Raw genomic sequence first — 10,281 nt, 5'->3', positions numbered from 1 at the left:
TATATATATATATATATAAAATTATTAACAAAGTCATAAATACAACTCTTAAGGGGCAATTCTAAGTGTTCCTACACTCACTCGCAAAGCTACTAAGCCGAGTCAGCGGCTCCAGAAACTTTTTCCAGCTTTGCCCTCGCAGGAAAGGTTGAGCTCAAGGGAAATGTGAGAGCCACCACCGTGACCGCCACCTCCATCGGAAGTAGTCTTCATGTTGCCAAAGATGTCCTCACCATGCACGGGAAACAGTGAAAGGGTTTCAATCTCCTGGTGATCTTCTCCTCTTTGTTCCATGAAAGTTTGTTCTACATTCATGTCAAAGAAAGTAGAACTAGTTCCCCCTCCAACTGAGATTGAACAATCCCTAGCACTCTTCTCCATGTTCAAGGATCCATAACCACCATAGTTCCCCATCTGCCCGTTAAAAGCAATCATCACACCAGCGGAAGAAGCAGAAGCAGGTGCAGATGAATTGGTAACATTGTCATCACCAACAAGCCCTGAACTTTGCATGGGCACATGAACATCCGAAGTGGACCTCTTCTTCCGCTTCTCCCGAGCCCTTTGATTCACGAACCAAAAATAGACGTTCTTGAACTCGATCTTGCCGTACCATTTCAGCTGGAGACAGATCCTCTGAATCTGCTCTATAGTTGGGGACCTAACTCCCTTATTGTAGAAAAGCTCCTTGAGGATTCTTATCTGATCTGTAGTGGGATTCCACCTGTTCCGCCCCCGCAGCATGTTAGCACTACTCCCGGCTGCTTTGTTGCTTCCTCCATCCTCGGTTGGTTGCTGGGTTTGTGGTTCCATTAGTGATGGGTTGAGAGAATGCAAGAATTGAAGAGTGATGATGATGAGTAATTAAGAAAGATTGCTGTTAGAAATATTCGAGTTGATGAAATGATTTCGGGATTGGAAATTTGGGTTTATAATGTGGAGGAAGATATAGGCATGCAAATATCCACCCTTGGATGGACGGTCAAAGAGGAGTCAAATCGATGTCAGTAAATCGAGATTAGTGATTCCAAATCTCGGGAAAAAAGGGACTAGCAGCATGTGAGGAGCGGTTTTTGAGGAGTTAGCTATTATTAAAGGATTAATAGCATGTGGGGAAACCGAACGGTTTTCGAGGAGGTAACTGTTCTTTTCACGAGATTATTTTTCACGACTGTTGTTTTTCAACGAGTGATTAGTGCCTTAAATCTCGGAAAAGAAGGAATTATTGGCGCTAAGAATTTTGAGTTGGGAGCCAGCAAGTGGATCCAAAAGATACATATTTTCTCAAAATCCTCACCGCGAGTCTCTTTTTTGACGCGGAGCATATTTTAAAAAAAAAAAAGTTCATATTATTTTCAATATACAACTATAGGGGCCTATATTTGGGGCTTTGCGAGACACAATTATTGGCTTCTCACGAATATTTGGATATCAGGATAAGAAAATATTATTGTATTCATAAAGTGGCTTTGCGGCCAAAAGCAGTACATTCATTACAAAGCCAAAAGTGGCTAGAATACAAAACAGGAATCTTCGGATTATCTTCTGAATCTTTTCTCAAGTGGAAGCAGCTATGGAATCCAACGTCGGGTTGAGCCGCGCCCCTTTACATGGAAGCGGCAAAGGAATACAACATAGGCTTGGCCAACGCCATTATCCATGAGAAGGGGAGACTCCAGTGAAAGAAAATGGAGCCTCCAAGCCCCTCAATTGGAAGCAGCTATGGAATCCAACGCCGGGTTGAGCCGCGCCATTATCTCCTGGAGGGGCAAAGAGTGAAGGAACCGAATATCAGCTTGAGTCTCTGCACGCCCTCTAGCCTTGGTAACCACCATTAGTTGGACGTGAAGTATAGGAACAGCCATTCTGTGGCTTGAACCCATTCCTTTAAAGAGTCCAGCCCTTCTCATCCCTCCAAGATTCCATCAAGAAGAGAAAAGGGGAGAAGGAGGTGAGAACCAAAGCCCCTTCCATCTGGAGGGCACAACACGGGCCGGGTCCAGAAGGAAGGAAACAGAGGAGGAAAGACGAACCTCAGAGTGGCCGTCCTCCCTTTCTCCGTTTCGCTCCGTGTGTAGGATTATGACAAAGATGATCTCGCATGATCATGGATCCCACACTCGGAGCCCCCTCGCGTTTCTAAACCAATCTGAAGCCTGGCATTGTTGTTACAGACTCCAGAAAGGACGAAACAAGGGGTTGCCTAAGATTACACCATGATGCCTAACTCAGGCTTAAGATTACGCCATAAAGCCTAAAATTTAGAGGCTAAAGGTCATTTCATGAGGGGAAGATTTGTGAAGAAGGAGAAAAAGAAGCAAGGATTGAAAGGCCATTTCTCGAATATTTCAGAAAAGTTGTTGTGAGTATTCCCTTCCTGAAATACAACTATTTATAGGGACTTCAGGCAAATCCCCACCCTTGGATGAAGCTCAATTTCAAAACCGATGTCAGTAAATCGAGCTTAGTAATTCCAAATCTCGGAAAAAAAGGACTAAGCAGCATGTGAGGAGCGGTTTTTGAGGAGTTAGCTATTATTAGAGGATTAATAGCATGTGGGGAAACCGAACGGTTTTCGAGGAGGTAACTGTTCTTTTCACGAGATTACCTCCTCACGACCGTTGTTTTTCAACGAGTGATTAATGCCTTAAATCTCGGAAAAGAAGGGATTAACAGCATGTGAGGAGACCGAACGGTTTTCGAGGGGGCCTACAGAGATTGGCCCGCAAAGCTCAATTTCAAGCAAAGTTCCTCCACGCGGAGTTTCGCCGCAATAGCACTTGCTTCGGCCTGAGTGGCCCGTTCTCTGAGATGGGCCAGGTTGCAGCCCATTTCTTCAGAAGCAGCCAGAGGTTCATCGAGTTGGGCTTCTTCTGTAGCAATCGCGTTTTCAACAAAGGCTAAACCGGTATGGAGGTCCTCGATCCGAAGTTTGAAGTCGGACCTTTGGATTTGTAATTCCCGCAGGCGGATGGTTCGCTCATTTAAAATACCGCGAGAGATGTCCATTTCTCGAGAGAGGCTATTCAAAGCCTCTCGAGTGTCGTGAGCCTGGGCGTTCGCGGCCGGTTGACGTTGGCGGGCCTCATCAAGTTCATTCAGCAGATCGTCAATGGCACTAAATTGCTGTAGGGTCAATGCCTTCTCCTGGCAAAGATAGTAGGGAGGAGCTCGATACCTTACGTTGCGGCAAAGCCAGTTCCCCAAAAGGGAATCAACTGGAGGTTCCTTTGGAATATCACCGCGACGGAAGAGAGGGAAATAAATCTGCAGCCAAAAGGCAAGGATCCAGAAGGGACCACTAATTTCGGTATCGAAGGGGTGCATTACGGCTCTATAAAGGGAGCGATATAACGCACCTAATACAGGTTGCCCAAGGCCAACGCAAATACCATTGTAGAGAGCAGTGGCCAGAGAATTCCAGGGCCCAGTAGGTTTGTTGGAAGAAGTGCAAAAGATAAATTTGCAAAGCCAGAATTCCAGGAATGCGATACCTCCTGTATGGTCACGCTGGGTACAGTAATAGTCGCGCCAGAATGGGTAGGATCTGCTGTGATGCCCTCGACCAGCCATATCCATTCTCAAAGAAAATTGAATGCCATCAAACTGACCATGCACATAGGGGTCAAAGTCAATGGGCAACCCCGTGATGGTAAGAACATCCAGCAGAGTTATGCTCATCTGCCCAAACTGGAAGTCGAATGTATTGCTGGAGGTGTTCCAGAAGCAAAGAGCGGCGGCTAGCGGTGCAGGGCTAGTATTATGGGGAAGACAGAAGCATAGATCGATGGTTTGGGTGATACCCACCGCATCCCATCGGGCCAAATCTCTCGCTCGGACCTCCTGATACCAAACCTTTTCCTCGGGAGCGACGGTAGGCCAGAAGCCCACTTTCCTCCTTGGTCCCCAACTGCTAAAATCACCAGGCACCTGCCGAAGAGCCGCTATGGGACGGCGGATGGGAAGCGCATAATAGGCCATAGCATCATCTGGCAAACGATCGCGAGGTGTGGGACCCAGACTCGCTTGACTATCGCCGCCACCAAAGCCCATCAGTCGACTTCTCTCCTCTCCGGTCTGACTTCTACATCGAACACTCATGTTAGTCCGCCAGGTGAATGCGGCTTTCTCAGTGATTTCATCTGCCTGATCGATAACGAATGGTTTTTTGGATGCCATTTCTGGGTTGTGAGGAACACTTCTCCATTACACCTTGATTTATAGCTCAGATATTAGCTGGGCCAGTGAGTGGCCCTAGTTGATAATTAATGAGTTATTATTCCATCTTGAGAATCGCATCTAAGGCGATAGCGGAGATACTTCTCCATTGCACTTCGATTTATAGCTCAGATCTTTCTGGAGATTAATTTATTAGCTGGGCCAGTGAGTGGCCCTAGTTAATAATTAATGAATCATTATTCCATCTTGAGAATCGCATCTAAGGCGACAGTGAAGATATTCCACCTTTTCCTACCACCGCAGGGCCAACATAGTGGCCTGAAGTTTTTAAATAAAACATGATTAAAACCGATGCGGGAAGTAGATACTAAAGTTGTAGCAGATACGGTGGTTTCACCTGGTCACACGTCATGATGTCGATAGCCATGATCTAATCATCCTCTTCGACATAAGACTCGCGAAGGATTAAATGACAGCAAACAGTTTGCTATTTTGCATCTTATTTCGCCAAGTACTATAGGCCTTGATCTAGCCAGGAAAGCGGCTTCAACACCTACATTTGAGAAAATCAACAGAGAGCCCGCGAACAAGGCAGATACATGTTGCTATACACATGGCGAAGCTACCACCAAGGAAGAGAAGGATACTCATTCGCAATCAAAAGCAGTCTCCTTCGCATGGGGGGCACGCTAAAGTTTTGATCTCCTACAACCTGCCCAAGTTTCGCCAGATCCATGGGGGGCAATAAAGTTGGCAAAGGAAGCATCAGTTCATAACAAAGGCAATCCAGATTGTGGCATTCAAGCTTTATGGCCTATTTAGAGGCCTATATGGAATCAGCAGTAATTTCAATCAAGCCAATACAAATGGCTTTGGAGCAACAACATTATAAGAGTAGTGCTGATTCAAGACCTCTTCAGTCAAGACAAAACCTTTGACTTCGAGGTCTGGGGGGCAATGTTTGGACCCAAAATGAGCATTTTGGCTTGACAAGACACGTCTTGGAGAAATTGAGCCAATGTCAGTGGCTCAAGCTATATATTGTCGACAAGTTCGAAATATATATATATTTAGAGGCTAAATAAAGCCTACTATGGAATCATGAAAAGTCAACTATAGCACATTTTCCTACTTCGGTTAGGAGAAACCGAGCTAAACAAGGAAGGAGGGGTGGCAGACTGACCAAATGAATTCGAAATGAGCTGAAACTCTGCAGATCCATTCTAGACAGCCCAAGAATCATTTCTTATGAAGAGTGCCAGAGCTAGCTTTGAGTGGAAGGCCTTCAAATAATCAGTCCAATTTTCTGCAGAAGCAAAACTGGAAAACTGGACCTGTAAGAGGTCCAGCAGCATTTCCGGCCCAACCACATGGAAATAAATTCTGAAATTTTACCACAACAATCTACATTCATGGTGGATCATTTCATATGAAGAAGTCATGATCAAAATCTGAATTCTTGGTGGAGATATAGCTGCAGCAAAATTGGTGCAGTAAGTGCTTAAACCTAACATTCCATTAGTGTTTAAGTGCTTGAACCTAACAATTCCATAAACTCATAAGTGCTCCATAAACTCATAAGTGCTCCATCATGATCCCATTAAGTGCTCCATTATGATTTGTTTAAATGCCAAATAGTGTTGCTTGGTAGCCTATAAATAGAGGCTACAACATAGAACAATTCACTCATTCATACATCAAAACATCTCTAAGATGATCTAAGTTCTCTCTAGAGCAAACCTCTCTAAGAGCAACTCCTTTCCTTCTCTTTCTCTTATAGGTGATCACACTCTAAGTCCTAGTCTCCTCAGGAGCCGACTATCAGTGCCACCAAACCCTCTGTCAAAATGCTTCGGTCCTAGTCTCCTCGGGAGCCGACTGTAGTACCGCGACCACAACGGTTACGGAACCAGCCAAGCAAGGGTAACGCCCTAGCAACCCAGCCAAGCTAAAGTCACGCTTTAGCAAGTACTTCTCTCTACTTCCCGGTGATTTCGCTCTGCTTAACCTACAACGTTAAGTATCGACTTGGTGACACAAGACAAAGTCCTCCAGCACGAGGCACAAAGAATCCTGCGACGAGGTTGGTGCTCTCCTCGTCTACAGTCGCTCAAAAGAAGTCAGGTCAAGGGACACCCCCAACGACCGCACCCAAACGGTGCTGGCACGCCCGCACAGAAAAGAGACTGTTGACCAGCTGCAACAAAATTGGAGCCAAACAAACTCAACCCCAATTAGTATTTGTTACCTAGCAGACTAGCAGGCATATGGTTGGGTGCGGCGACCCAATTAGTATTTGTTACCGGGGTTGGTTGCTTTTAGGTATTCAGGGGTGTTGAGGTTTGTATGGGATATGCCACCGGAGACCCGGAGTAATTGGGTCATCTTGGGTTGAATAATAAAGTGAAAATACCATTATAAAGTAAAATTATTGTACACGATTAACGAATTCTGATGTTACATTATTAAAAATTTAAAGTGTAAAGTGAAGGTTCATGATTCGCAAGTGGAGTGAACTAGCCTCTAAAAACCAAACTTTAGACTTTAGTGTACAACATACTTTAATATTGACATTCTCTTCTGTGAGTTAGGAGAAACTTTAATCACGGGCCGCCCTCATCAATCTATGTGCTTGCTTAACTATAGAGCAATGTTTGCATGGAAGTACAACAAATTCATCATCCCATTTCCGGAAAACTAGTAAACATGTTATGAAATATCAGTCATAACATTGGCAATGGCTCATTCCCTGCTGTAAAGCGATCACCTAGAGGATCAACGATAGTCCTGGACGGCTGGACAAGAATCATTACTATTGATAATAAAAAAGATTAATTTGCAACGTTGGAAACATTATTATTATATATTGCTTTGATATATATTATTCATCCGTCTTGATCTCTCTAAAGAGTCGAGTTTTAATCTGATATAATCTGTGCATGTCAATTTGATAAGTGAGTAATATATATCGAAGCAAAGTTTATAAAGAGTCGAGAAGGACGGCAAGCCATTAATAACCAAAGGTAGGTAATTACAAGTCATGACCTGCTCGCAAAGGCCATGTCAATATCAAGCCATGATAGGCTATCATACAACAACCTTAATTTAATTACCCTAGGAATAAGCACTAGTAACTAAAGTAACCAAGACGATGTTAGGGGTATAGAAGAAATTCGTCCTAACATATTCCGAGAGTAACTAGGAGTGAAGAATATATTGGAACTTAACTCCAATAAGCGTTGGCGGGATTCGAACCCGAGTGTGGGAGTTCCACACTTGGAGGCTCTTACCAATTCGACCACATGTGGTCACGTATCGATATACTAAATAGACTTAGTTCAATACACAAATAGAGTTGTCACAAAGTTAGTATACTAATGCACGGAACTCATCTATCTCTAAATTGAACTATTCTATTTTAGTATTGTAAACGAAATAATGTGAGTTTAATGTGAGTTTATCAAATGTGATTTGATATCAGATTCCCCCACCCCCACAAGCATATAGACCGGACTCGAGAAAAATTGGTAAACCCAAGAATTAAACGTTCTGTGCTAATCAAGGCCCGACAAAAGAATTTAAGGCCCATCATTATATTTTAGTCGGGCCGTTGATTATTAATCTGACAGTGAAGTATGAACAAAATCCATCGACATAGATTTGCTTGCTTTTCTTGCTGCTTACGTTCCCACCCACTGACCCAAGCAAGTATCCAAATTTGAACAAACGACCTTTCTTCAAAGCAGTCAAAGCTAGCTGGAAATCTAGAAATATTGGTGGCTGGCACAGTGATGGGTTGGTTTTAGGGTTTATAACATCATTTTCAATCATGCATTGCATGCAACTGATCGATATTTTCAGTGGGATAATGAAAAAGGACCAAGAAGATGCAAATGAGAAGGCCATTGGCCTTCGAGAAGGAGACCCATCTAGATTGTCAATATATATATCACGTGGGATAATGATATACAATACATGCGTATACCAAAATGGAGACTAACAACATTTATATATGAATCTTAATTATGAAGTAAACTAGCAAGCTAGACAGAAGCGAGCAATTGTTTTCATTATATTAAGTTTTGGCAAAATTCGTTATTGATCTGTTAAATAATCTGACATTTTGTATTGTTATGTTAGTATTATATGAAGAGTGTTTGAAACTCTGATACTTAAGCACTAAGCATTACGAAAATTCCAAACTTAATTCAAACGGGTAGTTCTTAAGACAAGAGTTCACTAAACAAATGAGGAGGATGTCCATTTAGAATTTTCCAAACACACGTACGTTCATATATGTTAGCAAACTGTTTGATCATAAAACAGTATTAGATGACCCTAAGCCATATTATAATAACCAGCTAGGTTGTCACTTTTCTGAACTTGCAGGGTGAGCTGCCCGATAGTCCTTTTCATTAAATAACCAATTAACCCAATAAACAAACATTCCAAGACTAATCCAACAGAAAAACCCAATTAGCTGAGAAGATGGCAATGTCATGAGTGATATCAGATCCATTCTTTCTCTTTTGTTTAAGTTGTAAATTATTCCTGGAGCTCCTTCATCATCTAACTTTGGCTGCACATCGAGACCAACATTTCCGAAAGGAATTATGTGCATACCAATATTATAATTAAAGCCATATCTGACCTGCCCTAATTTTAGTTGCAGACTTGTCGTGGTTTGAAACTTTTAAATTCCATTTGCTTGATCATCACGTATTTTTCATAACGTCAAACATATAAGTATTTTATATATACAAGCCCTCGTGTCATAACTACAGCAGTGTTTTGTGTATTTTGCTAGCAACTACCGGTCGCATTCCATGGTTTTTCTTCTATGTATATTCTAATCTAATCATACCATCGACATATGAAAGATATTAATACAGCAAAATTGCCTAAATTATGAACATAAGTCCAACATATACTAGCTAAGATTCTTATTCTATGAATCCTTTTTTTTTTTAATCAAACCTCGCAAATGCGAGGAAAAATATTTATTAAAAGTAAAGGAAAATACAAGTAAGAGGAGATGACATATCTTGCACCATCCAGAAGTAAAGTACTACTGATGAGGAATGACAGACATCATCCTGCCTTCCAAAACAAAAGAAATCATCTAAAACGAAAATAAAACCGTAGGGCGAAATTGCTTAATCGAATCAGCATGCTTAATTGTCTGCATACGTATAATACATATCCTCTTGCTTGACATAGTAAAGCCGGTTGAATAACGTATCCTGCGGTTTTACGAGTTGTATAGACTATACACACTAGCTCTACACCCCGATATTCCACCCAATTTACCTAATCGTTTTGCCAATCACACAGTTTATCAAAGGACCATAGCATTATGAAATAATAAAAAAAAGGAAAAAAAAGACCCTAATATCAATGTAGGTTCCATGATGGAGATATGTACGCACACCATAAGTCCATAACTAGGTGGTAAACCAAGTAACTTGGTCAGAAAGAAAAATGATAAAGTATAAATTAGTCCTCTTAACTATGATGTGATTTCTAGATCAAAAAAAGAAAAAAGAAAAAAGCTTATGATGTGATTTATTTTGACTAAACTATCATATACCAACCAGGTAGTTGAAGTGTGGTACTCTTCTCAACCGGTTTGTGGTGAGTTTAATGAGGTCACTATATAGCTCCTTGATGTAATCCGTTATTTGATTAATGAAACATTTTGATCAAAAAAAAAAAAACTATCATATACCGAAAGTTACAATAATATATATTGCTATTAAAGCCTCTTGTCACTTTTTCATAATACAGTTTTTTTTGTCTTTCAATTATCATTTCCATAGTGCAATTACAATTTACTTATGCGGCCTCTCCATCTTATTAGTGAACCATCACTTTTAAGATTTCTTTGGCTCCATGCTTGGAAGAGTGTTCCATTTTTTTTTTTTTTTTTGAAAAGAGTGTTCCATTCTTTATATACTACGAATTATCAAACATTATATTACAATTTACACCATAAAGTGATGTAACGCAATTAAACTTTCTTGTGACTTTTTCGTAATATGACTTTAATTTCTTGTTATCATTTCCACACTGCAACTACAGCCAATGTTCCTCTCTATATTC

The sequence above is a fragment of the Rosa rugosa genome, chromosome 5 (genome assembly GCF_958449725.1).
Source record: "Rosa rugosa chromosome 5, drRosRugo1.1, whole genome shotgun sequence".
In the NCBI taxonomy this organism is placed as follows: domain Eukaryota; kingdom Viridiplantae; phylum Streptophyta; class Magnoliopsida; order Rosales; family Rosaceae; genus Rosa; species Rosa rugosa.
Note: the sequence above shows the minus strand (reverse complement) of the source record.